Source organism: Suricata suricatta, chromosome 3, assembly GCF_006229205.1.
Source record: "Suricata suricatta isolate VVHF042 chromosome 3, meerkat_22Aug2017_6uvM2_HiC, whole genome shotgun sequence".
NCBI lineage: Eukaryota > Metazoa > Chordata > Mammalia > Carnivora > Herpestidae > Suricata > Suricata suricatta.
This window is the reverse complement of record NC_043702.1, coordinates 67,221,971-67,249,596: the sequence shown is the minus strand read 5'-3', so window position 1 is coordinate 67,249,596 and position 27,626 is coordinate 67,221,971. Positions and strand designations below refer to the sequence as shown.

Genomic DNA, 27,626 nt, shown 5'->3' with positions numbered 1-27,626 from the left:
GTGAAAGTATGTTGGGGAGTAGAGGTGTGTTTAAAGCTTCTGGAAGGCAAAGTGAGAGAAAAGGGGATTGTTCATTTGTGAGAGGCGTTTGAAGGTAAGAATCTGAATTCACCCTCCGCAGGGAGTTTCCAGCCTGTCTGTCAGGCTTACCTGCTCATCAAGATGCCCCCAAATAATAACCATAACACTTAGGTGGAACTTACTTTTTTTCCAGGAGCTTCTCTTAACTGTGTTTATTTTGCAGGGAGGAAGTCTAGGCACAGAAAGGTTCAGTCACTTGTCCAAGTCACTCAGCTAGGATGTCTTGGAGCCCGAATTCAGAGTCCATGTTCTTCACCATTACTTCACATGGCCTCTCATCTTTCAGTCTTACAAAGAGAGTTGAGGGAGGAGATAAAGGCCAAGTGTGGCTTCTCCCTTCCCCAGCTCCCTATTATGTTCTGTAGGCTGGTTTCTTCCCTCCTTCCTTCCCCTCCTCAATGCCACATCTTCCCATTTATTCTGCCCACTCATCAAATATTTGAGTGGCTACAGGTGTATCTAGTTGCTGGCAGTAAAGAAGTGGGACAAGACAGGTGAGGTCTGTGCATTTGGCACTTTCAGTATAAAATGCTGTAATATACATTTGCCTTTAGGGTCTCCCTATGCTTACTTCCTCTGAGGGTAAGTGTCCCCCCCCCCCCCCCCCGCACTTCTTAAAGGCCTCTTCAGCTTGTTCACTGCAGCCGAAAAGCAAAGGCTCTCTGTCCATAGTTAGAAGTGAAAGATTAAACAAGCAAAGTCCTGTGGGACATTAACATAGTTATGAATAAAATCAAGTTTTCATCCTTTATCTCCAGTGCTGACTTTACTTCTAAACTCAGGGATCTCTTCCCCTCTTGACCACTGGTTGCTCAGGACACATACATATGCTAACCCTCACCCACCTGCAGAGGCTCAAACGGAACTCTTCATCTCCTCCATCAGTTGCTCCCTACCCTTCTCTGATCATCCCTGCCTTCATTAAAAGTGTTCCCATTCGCCATTCACAAAACCTGAAAACTTCACTCCTCTCAGATTCTCTTCTCCATTCGCCTACTATTTTCACCTGGTCACCAATTCCTCCCAATTTTGCCCTTAGTCGTATATTTCAATTCCACTTGCTCCTCCCTTTTCGAATTGCTCGGAAGGTGAGTTAGTAGTGTGACTGGAGCCTGCGAGCTGGAGCTGTGAAAAGAGCCAACCAACAAGGACTACAGGGAATGGTGCCATATTAGGGGCTCAGTCGGTGGCCTCTGCTTTCATGCGTTTGTACACAAAGCAATGGAGGAAGGAAGCCGCAGTCACACTAGCCTAGGAGAGGGAAGGCAGTACACCTGAGCCCATGCTTAGCCTCCATGCCTGCCCCACAGCTCTGTGCGTCCAGCAAGGGGAAGCTGGCTGACATCCAGGGGACAGATCATCATGTTCTCTGGAGGGTATTCTGTGAGACACAAGTACCTACAAACCCTCCCCACTTCAAGATAGTCTTTTCCCAAATCTCCTTGACCCCAAGTTCTCTCTCACCGGTCTTTCAAGGGTGTTTTTTCCAAGTCCCTAAGACACCAGCTGGCCAACACATTAGCCACCACCTCTGAGTCAGTGTTGATCTTAGATCAAGCCATCTCTCTTTCCATGAAAAATGGAAAAACATCTGTAATTAAAAGTTCTGTCTCTTAGGAAGATTTCTCTTTCTACTCTGTTCCAGGACATCCCTAAGAGGGGCTGTGATGCAGCTGCCATCAGTTAGGACTGCTGCCGCCTTCCTTTGCATACAGCTGACCCTTCCTCTATTGCCTGGTTATCCAGAAGTCTCCACAAAGCTGTAGGTGTGTGTTGAGGGAGACACATGGGAACAGTGGGGAAAGTGTCATGGAGGCTGAGTTCTGGGCTCATGTGATTTTTCTTGTCCTTTCTGGGTCATACAAGCTCTTCTGTCATATCTTAGAAATATGTTTTCACTTAATAATGGGATGCTGCTCCTCCGGAAAAGATATGTTGGAGTCCTGATCCCCAGTATCTCAAAAAGTGACCTTATTTGGAAATAGGGTCTTTACAGAAGTAATCAGGTTAAAAAGAAGTCATTAGGGTGGGTCCTAATCTGAGTGGTTATTAAAAGGGGAAATTGGGAGTGCCTGGGTGGCTCAGTTGGTTGGGCGTCCGACTTCGACTCAGGTCGTGGTCTCGTGGTTTGTGGGTTCGAGCCCCACATCGGGCTCTGTGCTGACAGCTAGCTCAGAGCCTGGAGCCTGCTTCGGATTCTGTGTCTCCCTCTCTCTCTGTCATGCTTTATCTCTCAAAAATAAATAAATGCAAAAAAAAAAAGGGGGGGGGAATTGGATACAGAGACAGACACACACAGAAAGAAGATGATGTAAAAAGATGCAAGGAGAAGGTGACCATCTACAAGCCAAAGAGAGAAACTTGGCACAGATTCTTCTTTCACAGCCCTCAGAAGGAACCAAAGTCTAAGATGGGCCCCAAAGTTTTTGGGGGTATTTTATTTCCATAAGTAGGTAGCTAATATATTGGCAAAGAGAACATGACTCTGTTCTAAAAACCCTAGGCATATCCTCTGTGATTTTTTTTGGGGCTTGCCAGAGGCTTTGTACAGTACCTCTGGCTGCCACAGACATGTCTAAAAGCACTGCATCTGCTAGATCATGAAGATTAGATATTCTGTGTGTGTTTTGTTTTAATTTGGACAATTTGCTTCTATTATTTCCTGACTTAAAATGATTTTATGGGAAAATGTGTTCAAGATCCTTAGAAACATATTCTCACAAAGTGGCTGTGGCTATGGTGACACAGCCACATCTTTATGGTAGATGTGGTGCGGCTGATACATGTTAATGAGGCTGGAGTTAGTGGTGGTGTGGAGGGACTAGGTAGGTAGTGGTTGCTATAATGTAAGGAAAGAAATAGCAAGGGCCAGTGGAACAGGGCTAAGCCACCACCAAACTAGACTAGAAGGACAGATCTAATTTACCATAGGAGGGACCGGCTATTCTCTTTAGTGTGGTAAATCCCATAATCAGACAGTCCTATCTAAGAGGGCTTCCTGGAGGCACTTGGGTGGCTCAGTCAGTTAAGCATCAGGTCATGATCTCATGGCTGGTGAGCTTGAGCCCCAGATCTGGCTCTGTGCTGAGGGTCTGGAGCCTGCTTGGGATTCTCTCTCTGCCCCTCCCCCACCCCAAATAAATTTAAAACTTTAAAGAAAAAAAAGAGGGCCTTCTGATTTTGTTGTGTACTTTTATGGATAACAATAACAAGAGTGGAGAAAAGAGTTCAGGTTTGTATTGGACTGGTATGAAAAACAAATCTGGTGCTTCTTTTTTTAAATTGTGGTAAAATATATGTAACACAAAATTTATCATCTTAACTATTTTTAAGTGGACAGTCATTTCTTTTTATTTAGAGTTGTCCAAAGTTTATCATGTATTTTTAGCAAGTTAAGCATACAGCTTAAAATTCTTCATTTAGAACTTTCCATTTTCTTGGCAAGATGGTGGAGTTCAACTTGACTGCTCTCATCATGTATTTTATAGACAGGCATCTGGTTTCTGCTGTTTGAGCTACCCTTCATAAAGGAGATGTAGCACGGAACAGAATATCTCCATGGGAAATGAGATCTTCTTAGTACTAGCACATGGGAGTCTGCTAGGGGTGTATGCAGAGACCTTTATTCTGGTGATACTCCCCATGTTTTGAGAGAAAAAGGGACAGTAATTATAATATTTCAAACATAAAAGAAGCCAATGGTGAAAAAGTTTGAAGAGTCAGAAACTGCAAGGCAAATGCAATCTAAGAGGGATGGTCAGATGCCATTTAGCTCCACGGCTGGAAAGCATAGTTTTAGGTGGAAGTATTTATGAAGGCCCTCTAGTGTGTTTCTCAAAAAATATTTTACTCTCTACCCTCCCTCACTCCAGAACTGGTTTGCTCTTTTAGTTATTTTTTCTAACCAACCCCTTATGAAACTTGAAGACCAAATATATACTGTATGTTTATTTATATATGATGTGTTTTCTATATATCTGTTTTATATATAATATATAATCTGTGCCATATATATACTTACATACACACACACACACACACACACACATATATATATATATATATATATATATATATATATACACATAAATAAATTGCCCCCAAGAATCATTCCCTTGGAGCAAAATTGTCCTCACTGAGCATGCTTGCTGTATATTTAACACACAGTTTCAACACAAATGTGGCAATTACTCAGGATCATCTTTACTCCTTTGGAGCAGTGGTTCCAGCATATGATAGATATACTGAGTTCATTCTAGGAAAGCTTACCTCTGAAATCTTAATGCTTAGAAACTGCATATGCAAGTAGATAATGACCAGATCATATATGACAACAGCCTCTACAGCAACCTTGGTCAGGACTTGGTCAATGACTGCCGGCTTCCCCAGTTTCTAACTTGGAACTAACCAGAAGAAGATTAATATGCTCCCCTATCTAATCTTGCAAGATATTCTATTTCAAGTCAACCTGCTTCCTATTTTCCCGTACCGATAATCTCCAATCAGAGCATACTTGTAGACCCTCTGCTTTTTTTTTTTAACCTATAGCATACTCCCATTGCCTGCCTGCCTTGAGTCCAAATGCCAGGTGATGGTGGCTGACTTCCTTACTCTATTAAGTTCTGAAAATGTAGCCTTTGATTGTTTGTATTTGGATGTTCTTTGTTTATTTCTATAATGTGAAATGAAGATATAGCCATGGAAGACATTACATGAATAAAAAGATACTACAAATAATGATTCTCTCATTGTTCTATTGTCCAGTGTTTCAGCAGCAAGCACATCTTATTCATTGGTGTTTGTTTTCTTCCACCACCCCAAAGGCAGTTATAACATCATTTCTCTTGTCCTTTATTAGCAACAGTATCTTAATAACTTAAATTATGTGTCCACATTTCATGGCCATTTGACTATAGCAGTCATAATATTCAAAGGTGCTTGGAAATAGTGGCAAGTGCTAAAAAATTCAGATAAGTCACTCAATAGGAATCTTATATAGAAAAATACATGATTATTGACTTTGTTGAATACTTCTATGTTAACTTTGACTTTGCTGGAGTCCAGGAAAAGGTTCAGTGCTCAACTAACTACTTCTTGAAGAATTTCATTACAAATGTTTATCACTTTCTAGTTAAGATTTTGTCATATCCACCATTAGCACGTTGGCAAGCAAACTATAAAAGTTTTCACAAGAAACAGTGGATTACTAACTTGATTGGAATGGATTAAACTGAGTAAAGTAGATGATCTAATTGGCTTTATTAAACAATTCATCAATCGGGCAGTGGGCAGCATCCAATCTCTTGGGTAGAAGGGAGCTCTCAGAGGTTGTACATAATGGAAGGTCTTTGTAGGAAGGAGGTGGGTAAGGAAGTTATTCACAAAAGAACGGGAGGATTGTTCCAGGTAAGGAAACCTTTCCTTGGGGGATGGGCAGGGGATCTTATTGGTGGATCACCTCATTTTCCTATTGGGGATGGTGAGTCCATTGACAGATTACCTGATTGGTGCTGACCAGAATATTCCTGATTGTCTCATGAAGATTACATTTCTGGGGGAGTTTGGAACTGCAGTTAGATTAGCTATTAAGCCTTGGTTTGGTGATTTGGCCTATGTGGCTCCATTTCAAGTTTGTGGCATTCTTTTTAACAGAAGACTGATTCTAAATCAGGTCATGTGGTTATGAGTAATACTGCAAAGACCATCCAAAGTCTTTTGATGGAAATTCGATGATGGCCATGAATAATGAGAAAATAACTTAATCAGAGGTTCCTCAATGAACAACTCAGGGCTTTGGCTTCTACTAGGACGAACAAAATATTTCGACATGGTAAATATATTCTGAAAATGCAATATATATTTTTAAAAATCTTTAAAAATTTTCTGAGTATAACTAACTGTTAACTGTTTATTTGCATCTAGCTTTAATTCAATCAAACTTCATACTTACTGGGAATAGCATAGTAAACAAGTCAGGCCCATCATGGAGATCACAGTGTTTACAAGGAGTTTACATTGCTAATCCATCCAAGCTTGCTAGCAAAATCCAAGACCAAATTCCAGAGTTGACTTGGCTTTACTGGTCCCCCAAAAGTATTTTTTGGGAGGAAACTGGGGAAGGATATTAGAATTCCCAGAGACCACGTGAGTGCACTGAGCTTTGGATCTGATGTTTGGAGTGTGACAGTCCCCTAGGGGCCCTTCCTTCCATTTTCCACTCAGGTCTCACTCTCTTCTCTTTTCATGATCCGGTCTATGCCAGGTATGCCCTGGCATAATGACTCCTCCAAACAAGTTCTCTCAGGCAAAGGCCCCACCTCTCCACCCCTTTCTCCACTCTCAAACTCCATGTATCCAATGAACAGATTTGATTGGACGTGGACTTTTATTAGGACTCTGAGGCCAGAGCCCTTCCTGATTCTTAAAAGTTATGGCAGTGTACTCTGCTCATTCCTCTGTCACTGCCCTTACTGTATTATATTGAAATGAGCTGTTGTCTTTCTGTGTCTTGTACCCTGCTTTGACTGTGGCTGACATGTTTTATTATTTGTATTTCCAGAAACTACAGCAGGGTTGGGGTGGAGTGAACTCAGCAATGTACCAAAACCATGAAACACAGACACAACTGCTTCTTCCAGCCATTCAACATACCACCCAGAAGGCAGCGTGGAGAAGAGGAAAGAGCGAAGAATTTAAAGTCAGACAAGCCCAGGTCTGTCATCCAATTATTATATGCCCATGGGTCTTTTTCTAACCTACTTCACAGAGTTGTGGAGATTTAATGAGATAATAAATGAGTGCTTTCAGCTCCTCCCAGAAGCTTTGCAAAATGTTGATGATTTCTCCACATATCTCTTTAGCAGGTATCTCTCTGCTGGATCTGAGCTCCTGGATTTCTCAGCCTGGATCACGCAGAAGCAATCAGAGGCAATATAGCCAACAGTAAGTTAATTATGAATTATTGCCGGCTCTACCCACACTTACTCCACACACCAGTGTGATCATTCTCCATCAGGCCCTACCTCAGGGTATCACCTGCCACATTGCCCAAGCCAGAAAGCCACAAGTCTTCCCTGATGTCTAGTCATTCCTGACACTACACATCAGTCTCTTTCATATCTCTGCTATTTGTCCGCATCTCTCTAAGCTCAAGACCTTCATGCTGGTCAGGCCTTCCCCTCTTCCCATTCAGTTCACTGCAGCTGTCTCCTGTGACTGGCTTCTTTTCTGGCACTTTCACTCGGTGCAGCCTCTGTCACTTTACTGTTCACATTTAATGGCTTCTCCTGCTGAAAGATAAAGCTGGAGTTCCTTGCCATGATCTGATCTCCCGCTTACCCTTTCTCCCACCCTCCCCCACCTATGCTAAGTTAGGTACACTTCTAAGCATTGCTGTTCTCTCCTTTGCTTCCAAATCATCAAACACAATGTTTCCTCTGCCTTGTACTCCACTCCCCCTGTTTTTCATCGGTTAGCTCTTACTCAATCTTATGGACTGTGGGGTGAGCTCCTCTAGGAAGTTTGTCCACCATCCCTCTGAGTGAAGTACTTTGTGTGCTCCCTAAGAGCCTCATCCTCACTTCTTTTTAGTGACATTCTCACTCTGTAATGTAATTACTGTTAATCTGAAAAAAAATTTTTTAAAGGCTTGCCAGTTAATTTACCAGCAAAAATGGGTTTATTTGGGAATAGCAAAGAATTGCAATTGGAGCCAGGCAAACTATGGCAAAACCATAGGCAAGTCTGCAGAACAAAGGAGAGAAACGCTCTTTCATAGAGTAAGGTGGGGGTGTTAGGAGAGGCTTTTAGATACAAAAAGTCTATTGGCGTAAACTGGGGGTTCGAAGTATAGTGGCTCTTCATTGGCTGAGTTGCAACAGTCTCTTATTGGCTGGGCTGTTGAGAGGAGGAGGTGTTCGGAGCCTTTCTCAGCTCGCTGGGACGGTAAAGACGTATCCATGTATGTGCAAGGTATATCCCTCATATTGGGTCCGCAATTGCTGAAGAGTGGTAGAGCGTGAAAGCTACCCCTGCCAGCCTTCTTATTCCATTCTAAACAAGACTTCCTTTTATTAATTTTCATATTATCTAATGTGATAATATGTAAGACTATGGACCCCGTACTAGGCATTCTGCTAAGTTCTTTACATGTATTAGCTCATATAATCTTCCTAACAATCCTATGCAGTGGGTACTGCTACCATCCCTATATTTTTTTTGAGTTTTAATTTTTTTTAATTTTATTTTTGAGAGAGAGAGAGACAGAGTATGGGGAGAGGAGGGGGAGAGAGAGACACACAGAATCCAAAACAGCACCAGGCTCTGAGATGTCAGCACAGAGCTGGACACTGGGCTGGAACTCATGAATTGTGAGATCATGACCTGAGCCGAAGTTGAACGCTCAACTGACTGAGCCACCCAGGAGCCCCATCCCTACCTCACGGATGACACACAGAAAGGCAGACATTCCTCCCCATATTACACAGCCAGGATTCGAACCCACGAGGTCTGACTCCAGTCCATGTAATCATATCCTATGCTTTTTTTGCATCCAGTAATCTCCAAGGATTTTGCCTATGTTGTTCACTGATGTACTTGCAGGGCCTAGAATAAATCCTGGCATGTAATAGCTGCTCATAATGTGTTTACAGACACACTGAATGAATAAATGCTAATTCATTTGTGTCCTTCTCTTCTGAAGGGCCAAGGACTGGGTTTTATTCTGTGTATTCCTAGCAGCTGGCCTGGTACCTAGCACATAGTAAAATTGTCAAGCTTGCCTCTCTGCACAGGTTCATTGCCACCCTGAGTTCCAAGATTCTATTTTGCTTGTGTGCTTTTTTGAGACCGTGTATCTACACTACAATGGCATAACGCACTTTGCTGCATGTCAGTTTTCAGTGTGGATAAAAAAAATCTGGTCAGCTGCTGCTTGACAGCTGGAAAAACAGAGCTGCACTGGAGCCAAACAATTTTGTGCCTCAGATAAGCAGGGAGGAAAGCCTCCCGCCTCATGTGGGTATGTGGGCAGAGGGCTGAATCATCGAGTTCTTTGAGTTCCTTGGAAAAAGAAAACTCAAAGGAATATTACACAACATGGAGAAATGAGGAGACTAAGCAGAGACATGAAAATGACTAAAATGTTGAAAAATATAAATTATAAGGCTAAAAATAGTTGTGAGAGGAAAAAGCTGTGGGTCAGTATTCTAGTCCCCCAAAGGTCTGCGCGTGAACAGGTTCCAGTCTGAAGGATGCTGAACAGATGTTCACAGGAGGAAAGGAATGTACGTGCAATAATCTTAAACTGAGACAGCAAGGAGAAGACAACTCAGCCTGGGAAAAGACAGCCTGGGCTTCAGCAATTGTTTTGCTATAAAACAATATCCTTGAGTGTCATGTGACCCAGGCAGAAGGAAAGGGGTGCACAAGTAATGGGGTTGTTTCCTGGGTAGTAGGTACATCTGGGCAATTTTCTTTTTCCATAGATTTAAAGTCCCAAGGGATTTTTAAAATGCATTGCAGAGGGGCACCTGGGTGGCTCAGTCGGTTAAGCCTCTGACTTCGGCTCAGGTCATGATCTCACATTCCTGGGTTTGAGCCCAGTGTCAGGCTCTGTGCTGACAGCTCAGAGCCTAGAGCCTATTTCAGATTCTGGTCTCCCTCTCTCTCTGCCCTTCCCCGCTCATGCTCTCTCTCTGTCTCAAAAATACTAAAAAAAATAAGCAAATAAAATGCATTGCAGAATCTCTTTAGAAACTTTGAAAGCTTTGGGTAGGGTGGGGGTAGGGGACGGGTTGGAATTTTGCGGTCATGCAAACAAACATTCTTTGTTCCAGTCTCTGGCCCCTATGGTAGCTAACACTGGACAGACACACATTGGTACAGTAGAGAAAGTGTGGGCGGGTTGCCTACTCAGGCTCTGCCTCATTGTCTTTTTGGAGCAGCGCTTTACAAGCAGTATTTAAAGATTCAAGAGGTGTGGCAAGAATGTAAAACACTTCTAAAGAGCATGGAGTAGTCTCCACAAATGGGAGTGACGTTGTCAGTATTATTTTTCACTAGCGTTATTTAATCTTCCACTAGGACTTCTGAGATATTGCCCTACCGTGATAAAGGTTAAGGCAGAGCCCAAGTCAGAGGAACTTATGATTAGAAAGAAGGGACTGAATCGTTTCCCAAATGAGTCACTGGCTTCCAAGGATCATGAGGAGTATAATGTTTGGCAGTTTGTCCTGCAGGCCGTTGCCGGGGCTTCTGGGAAGGGAGGTGCTACAGAAGTGGATTGTCATGACTAATGCCCCGAGGGAGGAGGACAACTGTGCAGGGAGATGTCTTCTTGAACTCTTCCATGTTGGTTCATCTTTTCCACCCACAAATGTACACACTTTATGGGCAGGTACCAGATTTTTTAATTCCTATTTATAACCTTTCTTTTTCTTTCTCAGGATTTTCAGGAACTAAGAATGCACATATGGACAGAACAAATGCAAAAATTCAAAATACTTATATTGCTAAACACAAGTAGAATTTTATATAAATGTGATTCATAAAAGGTATAAATGGCAAGGATTTCTTTCTACCCATTGATTTTGTGCAACTCCCGATAAGCTATTTGTAGTGGCAAACCACGACAGCCCTTGGCCTACAGAGACCTCCACCTGACGGCTCTAACTAAGTTTCTTCCTGGATCTCAGAGGCTCTAGAGTGCAACGTGCCTCATCTCTGCCCCGAATGTCCTGCTGTCCTCTCTAGGCCAGAGAGCTGCTTTGAGAGAAGAATGACCAAAGCATTCTCACTTTGGAGGGGAGTGGAATAAAATTGCTCAAACAAACCAGGTTTTCCAATTAAAGTCCACAGATCTTCCTGTTTTCCCAAGAAGAGCCTCTGTTTTTTCCTATTCTCTGTTGAAAGCATAGCTGTAGACAGTCTTCAGTAACTATCCTTCCTATTGTTTTGAAAGGCAGTGCTTAGTAAGTAGGTCATTTATGTTTAGAAATTTCCCTTTGAAGTCCTATTAGAGCACAGAAGTTACTCAAACACAAACAACCCTTTATTATTTTAGTGAAAAATCATAAACTTAACTCAAATATACATAGGATCAGATTTCTGGGCCTCTTTTCTACCCAGTCATCTCTGTGGGAAGTTAATGCTTATGTATGGGTGAAGTACTTTTAACTAGTGGTTAATGGAATATATGTCATATAAATGTTATTTCTCTTAGGCATTCACTAAATGATTGGGCGGCCATTGCTAACTCCTGATAATGCAAAGGGATATGAAAACAGGTACGTAAAGATTAGATTTGAACCATGTGGAAATCCTGATCTTTGACTATATTTGACTTACAGCATGACAATTTAATGTAGTACAACCTAATGTGTTTAAGGTTTATTCATAAAATAATGCATTCCATACTGTGGCAAATATTTATTTGATATTGGAATAGTAACATATTGCTATTAAGAAAAACTTAAGATAAATTCAAATATTGTTTTAGATACTGCTACAAAATGGAAACATGATACCACGCTCATACTGTAATATACCAGTAGTTGATGAAAGAAGACACAATTATTTTATTTTGAGCCCAGTAATTAAATATCACTTATAATGTATAAAAATATATTAACTTACTATCAACCCTAATGTCAGTACGTTTTATGAAATAACTCTTTATTGTGTTCTTTGAGTCAAAGGTGAGCTGTGTTGAGAAGATGTAGGAAATCTTTTTTTTATCTTACTGAAGAGTATGTATTTCAATAAGAAGTGCTTTACATTTTTTAACCGCTCTATATGAATAAATAGTGTTAACTCAAAATTAATAAAAAGTGATCAGTAAAAATTTTTACTGTTATAATGAGAATTCCAAGAAACACTTTTGCGCTGAAAAAATTCTAACTAATGTCCAAATCTAACGCCTCTCAGTATACAGAATATGGTAATAATTCACAGTTTGAAATTATGCAAAAGAGTTAATGCTCTTCTTCAGTTTGTGTGTATCTAATAGACAGTCTTAATAAAGAAGCTAATGAGTATCCGATAGTATCATGCAGCGCAAACATAAGGAAGAATCTAACAGGCTCACTAATCATGGAGTAAATCTTAATGATAAATGCCTTAAAATGGTTAAGTATTTTATTACCAGAGATTTTCCCTTTGGATGCTGCAATTTAAGATTTTTAAAGGAAGAGTTATATTGTAGTGCTCATCAGAAGTTCCTTTTTTAAAATTTATTTTTATTTCAAGTATAATTAATATACAATGTTATGTCAGTTTCAGGAATACCATATAATGATTCCACAATTCTATACATTTCCAGTGCTCATCAAGTTAAGTGTACTCTTAATCCTCCTAATTTATCTCCCCAACCAGCTCTCCCCGGCAACCACAAGTTTATTCTCTATATTTAAGAGTCTGTTATATTGTTTGTCTCTTTTCTTTCTTTGCTCATTTGTTTCTTAAATTCCACATATGAGTGAAATCATGTGGTATTTGTTTTTCTCTGACTGGCTTATTTCACCTAGCATTATAGTCTCTAGGTCCATCCTTGTTGTTGCAAATGGCAAGATCTCATCCTTTTTATGGCTGAGTAATATTCCACAGAAGTTTCTGTTTGCATCCATGGGGAGTATCATTTTGTAGTTGTTTCCCAGGAAATTCTGTGTGATAGGATTTGGCCTGCATTCATTGCTTTAGTACTTTCTCTCAACAGTCTTGAGGAGGGTAACAAAGCTCACGGACAGTCCAGTGTGGTCCTCCTCCCTCACATCAGTCTCCAGACTCAGAACCCACCTCCTGGTCTCCAGAACCAGTTCCTACTGCTGGCCACCAGTGCTTCTCCTGGCGGCTTTCTGGTTTCTAGTGCCCTCTTGGCTCCTTGCTTTCCTTACTCCTCCTTTGGGTGTCTATACTCTTCTCAGAGTGTCCTCAGATGTGCGTGTGGTCCTATTGTTTCCGATCCTTTGAGCATTGTCTGTAAGTTCCTTTCCAATATTTCCTTTCGTCCTCACCATTCCTGCCACCTCCTCCATGTGACCTTGTTCTTGGTTCCAGGCCTTTTCTCACTTAGTATCCTTTTCCAGGACCTCTCTGTCCAGCAGCATCTTTGGTGTCCTGGACCCAAACAAACCCAGCTTGTTTGCAAAGTCTCTGCTTGGATGCTGCTTCCTCTAAGTTACCTTGCCAGATCCTGAAAATTTGAATTTATAGAGCACCTCCACCTTTATCTCCCTGTGGCTCTGACCCCACTGTTTTACCATAGTCTGTTTATTTTTCTGAAACCCTCTGTAGTCTGCAAGCTCCTCAAGGACAGGGCCTCTTGTTTGTCTTGTTCACCCTTGTATTCTCAGAGCCTAGCACAGAGCGTGGCTCAGAGTCGACCCTGAACGTATGCTTGTTGAATGCACGAATACAGAGAGATAGGCAGACAGACAGACATACATATACACAATTCTGCTTTGGGCAGAGCTCCTAGCCTTGAAAAGCTTATAGTCTATTTTATTTTCTGTGCATTGGAAGACTATGTGGGATAATAAAAAGAACAAACCTTTTAAGTAGATCTGAATTTGTATCCCAGATTTACAGTTTCCCAGCCCTGTGAATTAGGATGATTTATCCCACCCTCCTGAGATTTAACATATGAATCAGTATAGGGATAAGAGATGTTTACCTCTTAGGGTTCTTGTAAGATCCATTAAGCATGTGCTGTAACAGGCATGTGTTGGCTTCTTTCCTCTTCCAGTAGGCAGCTCTGCTTCCATTTAACACAAATCTCTGCTCACCTTTCCAGTGGACTCATGATGCTCTTCCATCATGTATATGATCACAACCTCGCACAATTCTGAAAAGTCATATTGAGATGGGGCGCCTGGGTGGCTCAGTCAGTTAAGCCTCGGACTTTGGCTCAGGTCATGATCTCACAGCTCAGGAGTTTGAGCCCCATGTCGGCAGGCTCTGTGCTGACAGCTCAGAGCCTGGAGCCTGCTTCGAATTCTGTGTCTCCCTCTCTCTCTCTGCCCCTCCTCCAGTTATCCCCTCCCTCTTTCTCTCTCTCAAAAAATAAAAATAAAAAAATAAAAAGTCATACTGAGAAGACAATATTCTTTATTAAAAACAGTATTCACAATGGGGCAACTGCGTGGCTCAGTCATTTAAAGGGCCGACTTTCATTCAGGTCAAGATCTCATGGTTCGTAAGTTTGAGCCCTGTGTCGGGCTCTGTGCAGACAGCTCAGAGCCGGAGCCTGCTTCAGATTCTGTGTGTCTCTTTCTCTCCTTCTCTGCCCCTCACTCACACTGTCTCCCCCATCTCAAAAATAAATAAACATTAGAAAATTTTTAAAAAACAATATTCACAAATATAATACATTAAAACAAAATGCCTATACCAGAAATTTATAAATGTTTAAAGCATCATATATCAAATATCCTACCTTATTTTATCAGATAGGTAAATTTAAAATTAGATTTCAATGGGCAAAACTAAGTTTTATGGTGTGAGGTTCAAATTTTAGGCCCCTGTTAGATTTTATTGTGCACTAATTTAAATTTTAGTTGTTTAACTGAATAAACCTAAACATTTAAATTTTGAATGTAAATTTTAAAACACTAGAATTATATTTTTATACTTGGATATGGTATGAATTTGAGATCAAAATCTTTCTCTAAGCAATAATAGTGATTATTCATTTTACTTGACTCTGAAATGAGTTAAAAGATATGCAGAAAACAGATCCAAGAACTCCTTCATTGCTATTATTTTTTCAGTGAAAGCATGTATCCCAAACTAAGACACAACAGAGTGAGCTCAGATAGCGTTATTACCACAAAATTTGCAACCCAAGGGCTAGTTTTATATGTGTTCTTCACCGGCTGGATTGTGGCTGATCATGGCCAAGTGTTTTGATGCTGTTGGTTTGGCTCTTAAATGAAACTGGATCCTGACGACAAAGTTCAAGAATTATTGTCGGCTTCTCCGCATAACTTAGAAGCATCTCCAAAGGCATATGTACTATTGCCCTGGCAGACATATATACACGAGGACGGTGTAACACCTCCATCCTCCATGCTTGGCAAGTTTATGTGAATGTTCATTTTTATAGCCGCTAACTTATTAGCTGTGGATTACGTTGTCACTTTGTGTGTTACATTTCCAAGCATAAGAAGTGTGAGTGAGTTCTAAGACATGTGAAATGAAGGATCAGCTCGCAAAAGCTGGTCTTGAAGGCATCAGAGAGTAGGGATAAAGACTTCATCATGCGGCTCATAGAGCCTGCCAATTCTTTGATTGACAGCTCTCTGTATGACAAGTCTTGAGGGATTGGGTATTTAAATCTTAATTACAAAAAAGTGTTACAGAATACTAAAAATCATTCAAGGAAACTGGAAAGCTTATAATGTAGCATTCCTCTATTAATCTCTTATACGGAATAAAATTTGATTGACAAGATCCATACAAATAGTGTAAAGAAATTTAGGAAATCAGTACAAAACTGAAGGAAAATTTTAAGCCATGTGCCATAAATGTGTCCTATTTTATAAATTAAATTGCTCTACAATCGTATACACACAAATAAAACAGATGAAAATGAGCTTTATTATAAGATATCATCTTAACTGGCTTAAAGAACTAAAATCTCAGTAACAAAATGCAAATAAACGAAAATACAATACAAATAGCTGCTTTGCTTAGGAAAAAATAACACAAGAGCTTATTACAGAAAAAAGGGGGAGGGTGTATTCGAAATGATAGGAATAAAACAACTATAGAGACAAATTTTAAAAATAAAAATTGAAAAACATTCAAGAACACCAGTTATGCTCTTGGTGTTCTCAGCTATTTCATTCCCTTATCAATTCATTAATTCAATAAGTACTTATTAAGAGACTTCTCTGTCCATATTCCTTGCCAAATGCAGAGAATATGGAGGTAATGACGTTACCCTCAGAGTCCAGTGGGAAAGCACTCATGGAAACAGGTTATTGCAATAGAATATCATTCACATATGAGTAAAGAGCTTGAATATCTTTTTATTCCTCTCTTGACCCATAGCCCCCCTCCATCCTTCTCCACCTTGGATTTCCCTGGGGAGGCTGATTGGTAAAGACTACTGTATCAGTGGGTTTGTATGCCCTTTGGCTTCTCCTTGGGTTCAGCCAACAGGACCTTGGCAGCAGATCAGAGGAAGGGATAAACATGAGGTGAGGAATTGAATCTCCTCCTTCCACAGTGGGCTGCCTGCATCTGTTGACCAAAAGTCACAGCTAATGGTAGTATTTTCCTGTGTCAATTCAAGAAATGTTTCATTTCTGCTAGGTAATGTTACCCATTTGAATGCGCCACCTCTTTTCTGCCTAGCCTGAATGGATACATTGTGGGAACATAGAGGAAGGAATCCTATTAATCTGTAAGGACTTCACAGAGGAACTGGCAGTTGAAGTGTATCTTTAAGGAAAGGTCGGAGTTCCTGAGGAGACTGGGGAGAAGTTTGGGGAGACTAGAACATAGGGCAGATGAATGAAGGGAAGGAAGAGATAAAGACAGATTTTTGAGGAGGATTGGGGAGGACCTTGTGGTTTGTTTGTTTGTTTGTTTGTTATGAAGGGGTTTGGACTTAATCCAAAGGCAACAGGCAATAAGGTATTTTGTTGGGTTTTTAAGTAGAAGGTAACTGATAACAATATAAAGCGGTATTTTGCAAATCTGATTATTACATGAATACTGTTAACAAACGTGATTTTTGAGGACTTTTTCAGAGTTGAATTAAATTATTGTTATTCTAATATGTATGTATCCTATATATCAACTTTAGTTATATATAAATTCCTTTTGCTTATAGTTTATTAAGCAACTAAAGAACCCAAATTAATTTACATATTAAATAAAAACAAAACCATATGAATTCTAAAATTCAAATTAACATTAATTTAATGTGAAAGATTATGTTTTGCTGAAATAAATTCATGAAAAGAATGAATTTTGTTTTTTCTTTTGTTTGTTTTGTTTTGTTTTTAAGTGGATGGACCTCGAGGGTGTCATGCTAAGCGAAATAAGTCAGGCAGAGAAGGATAGATACCATATGTTTGCACTCATAGGTCTAACATAGGAGAAACCTAACAGAGGACCGTAGGGAGAGGAAGGGGGAAAGAGAGTTGGGGAGAGTGAGGGACACAGATCTTGGGAGACTATTGAATACTGAAAATGAACTGTGGACTGAAGAGGGAGGGGGAGGGAGGGAGGGGGTGATGGTCATGGTGGGGGGCACTTGTGGGGAGAAGCACTGGGTGTTATATGGAAACCAATTTGAAAATAAACTACTAAAATAAAAAAAGAAAAAAGAAAATAATAATAAAAATAAAAAAGTTTTTTTAAATAGAAAAATCAAAAAACAAAAAAGAATGAAGTTTAATAATCATAAAAGAGTTCCATATGCCTATAATACCTTGTGCTTTTTTTATTAAAAATTTTTAATGTTTATTTAATTTTGAGAGAGAGAGAGAGACAGCATGAATGTGGGGGGGGGCGGGGAGCATAGAGAGAGGGAGACAATCTGAAGCAGGTTCCAGGCTCTGAGGTGTCAGCACAGAGCCCAACATGGAGCTTGAACTCATGAACTGTGAGATCATGACTTGAGCCAAAGTGGGACACTTATTAACCAACTGAGCCACCCAGGCGCCCTCTATAATACCTTGTGTTTTAAGATGATTCAGTTCTTCTACTTTTTTTTGCTGCTCAGACTGTTGTGTATCTTTCATCTATACAACATGCTGTGAAGTTATTTGACCTCCATTTAACATATTAAATCTCCCTCAAAACTGAGCTGCTGAAACAACCATTTTTTTATGCTTTATGGATTTTGTGAATGAGGAATTCAGGCTGAGCACAGTGGGAATGGCTTGTCTTATTCACATGCTATCTGGGGCTCAGCTGAGAAGACTCAAGGGCAGAGGTAACTCAATGTCTTCACTCTGGTAGTTGATGCTTGGTGGTTGACTGGAGCTTTACCATATGCCTTTGCTCAGCTGCCTCACAGCCTGGGACCCTAGGGGGAGTCAGGCTTCTTACATGGCAGCCCAGGGCTCCTAAGTGTCCCAGCTCACAATGTAAAACTTGCCTCACATTTTCCGACCTAGCTTTAGGAGTCACACAAAGGTTATTTCCACTGTATTCTATTGGTTACAATGAGCCACGAGTCTGCTCAGATTCAAGGGGAGGGGACATTGATCCCATGTCTTGATGTCTTGATGGAAAGAAGGTCTAAGAGTTTTTTAAGCTACTTTTTAAAATTACCACAGGCTATGATAGTTAATCTAACTAAACATAAATGCAGACAGTGAAGGCTAAAAAATAATCTTTTTCTTATTTTAAATGGTAGTCATCTGGGTGATCTAGAATTGTTATTAATAGAATAACAATTGAGATAGTTTTTCTTAGGCTCTAAAATTGGTGATTAGGTTTCCAATCTGAGGACAAATGGATGGTAAGGATCTCCCATTTTAGAGAGCTGGTACACCATTTGGGACTTTGGAAATGGCAAAAAGACTTTGCTTTCTCCTCTCCCATGGAAGACAGAGTGCCATAAGGTTCCCAAGAAGAAACATAGAGCATGTGTTACTCTGCCACCATATTGCATGTTCAAAATGGCCAAGGTGGCTCTTTGCCATGTAGGCATATACTTATCTATTTCCCCAGCCAATTGCAGATTTTCCATCCTAGACAAAGAGTGAATACGGAGCACCATTAGTGGAGCACTACAAGTCCTCTCAGTACATGTTGGCAGTCTCTGTTATGGTGGCTAATTTTCACACAAACTTACCAGCTGCCTCTAGGTGAAACCAACAGCACCTTTCTTGCAACTTTTCAGTGTGCCTCTGGCTTACTGCCCCAGGGCTTCTCAGCTGCCATGGCTTTGGGTTTTTGTAAGTATCAGCTTGACACCTCCACCTGCACAGCCTGGAGGTGTGGGAAATGAATGCTCATGGAGCAGTTTTTGACTAAGGGCATGGGAACCAATGGTTCAATGCTTACCATGTTTATCTCCTGGCATCACTCTGAATGCATTTCAAAAGGATCCCCAGAAGGTTCTGTGGGATTGAACGTCATTCATAATGGTGGCTAATTTCTAAGTACATCTTTTTATTGATTTTTTCTCACGTTTGCTTTTACTCTTCCAAGCCCTAAACTGAACTCACTCCCCAAATAAACTATCTGCATCCAAGTCTTTATTTCAGTCTCTGCTTTCAGACATCCAGACTATGACAAGTTTCACTGAGCGGCTGGATGAATTCATTTTGCAGGTGTCCAAGGAATATGGCCCCAACACCAGGCCAGTATTGGAGGGGAAAGAGGAGTGTCAGAGAAGCCAGTCTATGTCTCTGTGAACGAAAAGCCTCAATCTCTGTCTTTATTTTTTTTAAGTTTATTTATTGAGAGACAGCAAATAGGGGAGGGGCAGAAAGAAAGGGAGAGAGAGAATCTAAATTAGCGGGCTCTACACCCTCAACATGGAGCATGATGCAGAGCTTGAAATCACAAATCTTGAGATTATGACCTGAGCCGAAGTGGGACACTTAACCAACTGAGCCAGCCAAGCACCCCTCTCTCCCCGCCCTGGACATCTCTGTCTTTACCTATATTGATCATCTGGCCATTGCTGACTGATGTACTCCTTAGTGGCATAGAAACTAGACAAAGGTGACTGCTCTTTTAAGGCATACATGTGTGATTTAAATTTAGAGTTTTATTATCATCTAAAATACTTGTGTGTGCTAGCCAGCTTCCAAGGTAACTCTTGCCTCCTCAAATTCATACCCTACAGTGTGTGCCCTCCCATTTTGGATAGGGCTTGCCTGTGTAACCAGTAGGATTTTGTAGAAATTAGAGTGTGATATGTGAGGCTAGATAGTGAGAGACACTGTGGCTTCCATCTTGTTCTTTCTTGGATCACTTGCTCTAGGGGAAACCAGTTACCATGTCATGAGAGCATTTAAGAAGCTCTAGGGAAATGTCTTTGTGGCAAAAAAATGAGGCTTCCTGTCAATAGCCAGCACCAATTTTCCAACTGAATTAATTTCCTATTGCTACTGTAACAAATTACTACAAATGTAGTGGCTTAAAACAACAAAGATTTATTATCTTACAATTACAAAAGTCATGAATCCAAAAATCAGCCTTTCTGTGCTAAAGTCAAGATGTTGGCAAGGCTGGTTCCTTCAGGAAGTCCAAAGGGGGAAAATCTTTCCTTGCCTTTTATGGCTTCTCAAGACCACTCACATTCCCTGATTCATGAGTTCTTTCTTTTATCACCCCAACCTCTTGCTTCTGTCTTCACATCTTATACTATTCAGATTTTTTTTTAAAGCTAATCTCTATGCTCAATTTGGTGTTCAAACTTACACAGCCCTGAGATCAAGAGTCACATGCTCTACTGACTGGGCCACCCAGGCACCCATCTACTATTCACCTAATACTTGTACCTCCGTTTTACATAGACTCTGTGATTACACTGGGGCCGCATGGATTAAGATTTTTAATTTAATCACATCTGTAAAGTCCTTTTTTCTTTTTCTGTGTAAAGTAATATATTTACAAATCCTGGGTTTTAGGCCTGGACATCTATGGGGGAGGCATTTTTTGGCCTACCATAACAACTATGTGAGTGAACCACCTTGGAAGCAAATCTTCCATCCCCAATTAAGTCTTCAGATGATTGTAGCCTTTACTCACAACTTGACTGCAATTTCGTGGAGGACCTGAGGCAGAAATGCCCAGCCAAACCATTCCTAAATTCCTGATGCAGAGTCATGTGAGATTGTACATTTTTATTATTGTTGTAATTTGGGGATAATTTGTTACTTAGCAATACATAATGAATGCAAAATGAAAAAGTTTAATAGTATTTAAAAATCCATTCACATTTTCATAGGAAATATTAATAGATTTGTTAAGGGAAAAATGCCTTCTAGATTTTTTTCAACTGTTAGAAATATTTTGTTAGTTGCAAATAAATTATTTTAAATTTCTTATCATCTACTTAAGGGAGTGAAGTTTTTGTTGATGTCAAACTATAAAAATGTGAAGAGCTAATCATTTAAAAACTTGTTCAGGGCTGAAGAGGAGTGAGGAAGAATAGAGGGTAATGCTAATTGTTTGTGGAGTGGTGAAAATGTTCTAAAATTAGACTGTGGTTATGGATGCAAATCCTAAATATACAGTCTAGAGCAGTAGGCAGTCCAGAAAGACACATTACCCTTATTATAATTGACAGGAATCAACCATGCCCTTTTTTTCTGAGCAAACACTGGGAGGGAAAGAACATCTTTAGTTTTCAAGGTTGTTCACAATACAAACATCTTCAAAAAGGAGGTGATCAAAGGTAGTTGGCGCCTGTGCTAGCAAGGCATGCAAAAACGGAAGAGGGTCATGGAGAATTTTCTCCCAGCAGTCGAGAGGAAACCCTAAATGTCCCTGAGAACTTTACGTGAGTCAATAAAGCCAAAGCACTTACAGTTATTTATACCATGACATCATTTGCCTTTTCCAGTCTTAATTCTTTCATGTACACAGTGGAGATTTCTACAGGCTACACAAAATGAGATGAGGTAGTCACTCTAATGGCTTAAATAGAATATATGCTTCTGTATTTATGTGTTTTAAAAATTCTTCCATTTTAGTTTACAATACAGTCGTTTCAATGGACATAACCCACAAAAAAGCTCTTTTGGGTCCTCAATAATTTTCAAGAGGGTAAAAGAATCTTGAGATAGAAAGTTTAAGGACTGCTGCCCCAGGAAAATCCTCAGGGAGACAAGACCTTGGAAGTGTTACTCCTTCCCCTCTCTGAGTGGAAAGGAGACTCCAGAATTGCTTCTAGACATTGTGAATGCTCTAAGAAGGAAGGATCAATATTTCTCTCCTAAGCTGTAAGCCTTCTTAGGCAGTTGATTGCTCAGACTGCTATTATCCTAGTTTGAGCAGAAAGAGCAGACATTTGGAGAGAGATGTTGGGGAAGAGTGAATATTCAGCAGTGCAATTGTTGGTACTCACACCCTTTGGTGTGGCAAGGGTGCATGATTTTCCATTGAGTCACTTGAACACTGTAGCAGGCTTCAAGCATTTTGTCCCTGCCCAAAAGGACTAAGAGGAAGAGGTTCCAGCAGCAAGAGGCTGTGGAGTACATTACTGGGGAGAGATGAAAGCTGTGGATATTCTAGTAAATTCTAGAAAAGGTTTAACTACTGGCTTTTCAAAAGAAAAGAAAATAGAACTGATTTATAGTTTGCGCCAATTTGTGTAGTGTGAATTCTTCCACCAGGGCTGATTTCAGGCTACCAATGAATTAATAAACAGCTCTCCAAATTTCTGAAAATTTAACATTTGGCCAGTATGAGCTGGCTTCAGAATATAACTGAATAAGAGATTGGAAAACACTGAGCTGGCTCAGATCTCCTGTACCCAGAACTAAATGGTGAGATGAGGCCTCCGGCAAGATCATGGTGTGCCCTGAAGTGAACAAACATTGTGCCCCCACAAAGAGGCATCGGCTGGACTGTAGCCACATTGAGGGAGTGGATCATTAGTATGGTCGTAGCATCCAATCATTTCTCTTCATAACTCCAATTCCCCTACCCACCCACTCTCACCCCAAGTAGTTGGAGCATTCAAAGAAAGGTGAGGACCCCATCTTTTGGGCCCTACAGGTTTCAGGCCAAGGGTGAAGCGGCATGAACTTGGGGCAAGGGGGAGTGGGGAACTCTACGAGAAGGAAGTTTTAACTGGATAAAAATGGACTGGACTGGAAGTTATTTGAATGTAACTGAAAAGGAGAATTTATCCTAGCACAAAGGAATGTGGCAATTCAAGATAAAAATAAAAGTGTCATGTTTTAACTCCCACCAATTTCAGACTGTTTGATAAATCAACTATGTTCATATTAAATTAACTTGAAATTTGCTGAAATAAAAACCAAAAAATTAATCATCTGGGTAACTCACAGAAGTACTATGAATAGACTGAAATGGGTAAGTGAGTTAGGCAACTATTAAATATCTAGAATTTAAAGCTGAAGATCTGATCTAAAGAGATGGCAGCTGGGAAATTGGATGGATATTGGGGCCAGATTGAAGAGGCAAAATTACCTGATTAAGTGATCAGTTTTATATGGTGGGCAAGAAACAAAAGATGTCAAGATTGACTCCTATTTTCTAACTTGGGGGATTAAATATAGTTTTGTATTTGGGGAACTAAAATTGTTTAAAATTGGCATGAATTGAGAAGACATTCTTTTATATGTGTGTTGAAGTTGGAAGAATCTTATCTGAATAATTAACAAGATTAAGATGATGAATATGTCCCATAGTGTTAACATCTATGGAGATTCATGTTAATAACATTGTTTTGCTTGTTTTAGAGCTTTATATAAATGGTATTTTATATTCAGCTTGGTCTTCTGGGACTTAATTATTCCACTCATTATGTTTCTAAGATTTATCCATGCTCAGCTGTATTTAACTATAGTTCATTCATTTCCACTGATGAGTATTCTATTGGGTGAATATATCATAGTTCATTTATGCATTCTTTGATGGGTATTTGTGTTGTTTTCAGTTTTGTGTTAAAATGATATGTACTACTATGAACATTCTCCTGGTGCACATATCAGGAATATGATGAGAAAGGAAACAGGGAACTTAAAATGTTTTAAAGTTCCTATGTTGTGGTAAACTCCATAGGTATTTTTTCTATTAGTGTGATTTATAATACGCAAATATATTATATATATTCTTTGTATGCATGACATATGACATTTTAAAAGGATAAAAGAGTGCTACCAAGAAAATAAGTGGAAAGGGAGAATAGGGAATGTTGGTTTAGAGAAGAAAGAGCTGCACTTTTTAATGGAGGGGCAGAGGGGTGCCTGGGTGGATCAGTGGTTGAGCATCCAACTCTTGATTTTGGCTCAGGTGATGATTTCACAGTTTGGTTCATGGGATCGAGCCCCAGGTCAGGTTCTGTGCTGGCAGAGTGGAGCCTGCTTGGGATTCTCTCTCTCCCTCTAACTCTGCCCCTCCCCCCACAATAAATAAATAAAAACATTTAAAAGTAATAAATGGAGGGGCAGAGAAGGCTCAATGAGAAGCTGACATTTGGGCGACAACTGAGGAAGGTAAGGGAGTGGCCATGAGGAATCTGGGGAAAGAGAATTAAGTTAGATGTCATGTAAAAAGTGAAAAAGAAGACTTGAACAGCTAGTAAAAGGAATCTGTGGGGAGAGGTGAGGAGCACAGTATCAGTTATAACAGCTGTTCCCATTCCTCCTTTTGTGCTCCGCCTCTGTTTGTCCAGTTGGAACAGCTGTTGCCAGCGGGATTTATGGCCCCTAGAAACAGATCTCTTCCGCTAGCTTCACCAGAGTGAGGAAAACCCCCTTTCCTCTTAGCTTTTGGGAAACGGACACACACACACAAACACACACATAGGACTTCACCAGAATATGTAAACATAGAAATGGATCTATTTACAAGACACATTTAATGTGTTCTAAAGACAGTATAAAACAGCCCTAACTGACTTTGGAATCACTTCTGCACTGCAAGTCAAACATATCTGGCGAACTATTTGAAAGTTGTTCCTTTGAATCTTTGGGTAATCCTCTGTCCTAATTTCTATTCCTCCTCATTTTACCTCAAGCTTCACCCTCTTCACATGTTGGACTGGGGCAAATAAAATGATGGGACTTCTGCTTAGTGGAACAGGTGCTTAGTGAGTTTACAAATACCTTTCTGGAGAAGGTATTCTTGTCCACAAAATACATAAGAAATATATAACCACATTTCCTCACATCATCTACCCTATAGTAAAGATATTTTTTCCCACTGAGTTTACGCTTAAAACTTTGATAATAGGCCTTATAAGAAATGAGATTTTAAATAAACTTTAAAGATGGTTACTAAAATCATAATGGTTCCAAAATATCCAAAACGTTAGTAATTTTCCTTAAAAGGCACTGTAACCAGTACAATTTTTTCCTTGTATGTATTTAAATCTTCCCCATTATCCTCCCATATCAATGAGCAATGCTACTATTGACCATAAGATATGGGAAAACTCACGTAGTTTCAAGTCATCTCAAGTTGTATCCATGTATTTGGTGGTGGTGGAAAAACACTTTTGGCAAGAAAGCATTTGCTGTGACAAATATAATTAGACTATTATGCAAATTTCTCAGGCCACACCAGCCTTGGAGAGGATAACCAAGTTGTGTTTTACCCAGTGGATTTCTGGGACTCCCCGCCCCCGCCCCCGGCACCGACCAAAGTCCTGTCACATAGCTACCAAGCTGAGTCTTAACCTTGTCATAAAATCTGGGGAACTCAGGGTTTCCTTGGCAGCCATGGCAGCCACGGTTGATGTCCTGGGTACAGCTCTGGCCTAAATATTAGCTTTCTCTTTGATGCTTGCTGTCCTTGTTGGACCTTGACAAGATAACTGTTGATCTCCCTTTTTTTTTTTTTAATACAGGTAAGCTTCAAGTAGCCTTTTCTAGTGCTTGCCTAAAGCCTTCTGTCTTGGAACTACCATGGCATCCCTAATTTCAAAGCTTTTTTTTCCCCTCTTACAAAGCTGAGGGGTTCGAACAGGGAAGAGGGAAAGAGGGAAGGGTCCAGGGAATCTCTCCTGGAGCATTTGACCATGGTGGAGTCGGAAGCTGGGGTTTGATGGCAGTGAGACTGAGAGCCCATTGGTGGGCAGAAGAGCCACTGTCCAGCTGACTCTTGGGGGCCCTGAGCACCAGTCAAGAATAGTACTGTGTGTTGAATTGCACTTGAATGGCCTGACCACAGGCCCTTTGGGAAAACATCAATACTGGCCTGGGATAATAGGTTGCCAGGTTCAAGTAAGTTGAAGAAAGTCCCACCATGGGAGAGAGAGGATGCAGTTGGAAATGGAGAATTGCCTGACTTAAGCTCTTTAGGTTGTGCTGAAATGCCAGGGAACACTAAGCAGAGGCTGCACGGGGTGCACTGGGCTTTCAGACCCAGGCTTTCCACTCACTCACCTTGTGCATCAGTCATTTTAGTATAAATTATATGACAGGAATAAATAGACACAGTGGTATTTCGTGGCCAGATTAAGTGTCCAGCAGTTGTGGCTCAACTCTACATATTTTTTCAGTGAATCAGCTTCTACCCAGGCAGGCAGGCCTTATAGCAAGGAAGGTAGAAAGGAAGGTAGAAAAATCACTCTCAAAACTTACGTTTGGAATGGACACTGGACTTCTACTCACATTTCATTGGCCTAAGCAAGTCACATTGCCAAGCCTGATGTCAAAGATGTGACAGGGCCTAATCCTACCATGGTGTGAGACAGGCATTATTTGAGAACAGTAATACAGCTTGACTATCGTGTGAACGTGAGCAAGGGATTTGACTTCTCTGAGCCTCAGCTTTCTCCTGTGTATAGAGGATCATAGTAATATTCACCTTTTAGGGTTGTTTAGGATATAGAAAGAAGTAATGCATTTAAATGCCATGTAAGTGTAAGAGCTAAAATAATTAAAATGCTGCTCCAGAATTGCTCTTTCTCAAGTGTCATCTCAAACTCTTTCTCAAGTATCATCTCAAAAACTACGTGATTTTCTTTTTTTCAATTTATCTTATTCAGTACAAAAAATAATTATAAGAAAAAATACACATTTTCTACAAAGCTATTTGCACATGTGAAAAGGTATATTTTCAACATTGAAATTTTCCCTTAATTAATTTCACTTCCCCACAAGTTGTGTGATACCGTAATGGTTATTAATGTATGGATCTCCCCACAACTCCCTTTCCCTCCCTCCTAAGAAAGATTAGGCTGTGATTGCTTATTTTCTTCCCATCCTGAATTCCAAAGTGGTCCTGCCATTGCCACAAGTCATGTGAAATACGTGGTGAAGAATTTGAGAATGAGGACAGGTAGCTAAAGCCTGAGTCAGGAGGATGAATGAGTGGATGGAATGACAGGAGCCTGATCCTTGGGGAGGTGGGATGTTCTTCTCTTGGGAAATGAAAGAAAATTGTCTTGGGATCTGAGGCTGGGATCCTGAAGACTACAAGTTTGGAGTTTTCTAGGGAATTTTAGAAAAGGAGGATATAGAAATTTAGAATCTAAGGGATTTGAGTTTGAATCAGCTAAGATTACATTCAGCTGCAAGCAACAGAAAATCGTCTGAATAATGGTAGCTTACCTACCACAGACAATTGTTCCTCATTCTCAGTCACTTTAAAAAGTCGAAACGTGGGTAGTTTATCACCATCATGAAAGTCCCACGAGCATCAGGACCCAGGGGCTTCCTCTCTCACTCCACTGTCTTTAGCGGGCTCTCCCACGCTGCAAATAGGAACTTCAGCTCTGGTCAAATCACCTGTATTTTTGCCACCTATCATAAAGGAGGAAGAAACAGAGCAGGCCTGCTGACACGCCTTGAAAAGATTTCTCAGGAGTTACACTCAACACTTCCACTTAAAGTCACTGCCGAGAATTTAGTCATGTGGCCACACCTGGG

General features: G+C 40.4%; 1 long non-coding RNA gene across 2 annotated transcripts in view; it reads left to right on the top strand.

Moving 5' to 3' along the window:
• Window positions 1-7: 7 nt before the first annotated feature.
• LOC115287772 overlaps window positions 8-27,626 on the top strand; it is a 39,590-nt gene continuing 11,971 nt past the window's right edge. Inside the window, exons 1-5 of one of the 2 annotated variants that reach the window (XR_003906645.1) lie at window positions 10-94; window positions 1,727-1,847; window positions 6,641-6,793; window positions 6,942-7,023; window positions 11,303-11,366. This is a non-coding gene — a long non-coding RNA (uncharacterized LOC115287772). Of the gene's footprint in view, window positions 95-1,726; window positions 1,848-6,640; window positions 6,794-6,941; window positions 7,024-11,302; window positions 11,367-27,626 lie in introns of both variants that reach the window. The other variant, XR_003906644.1, reaches the window with a different exon arrangement.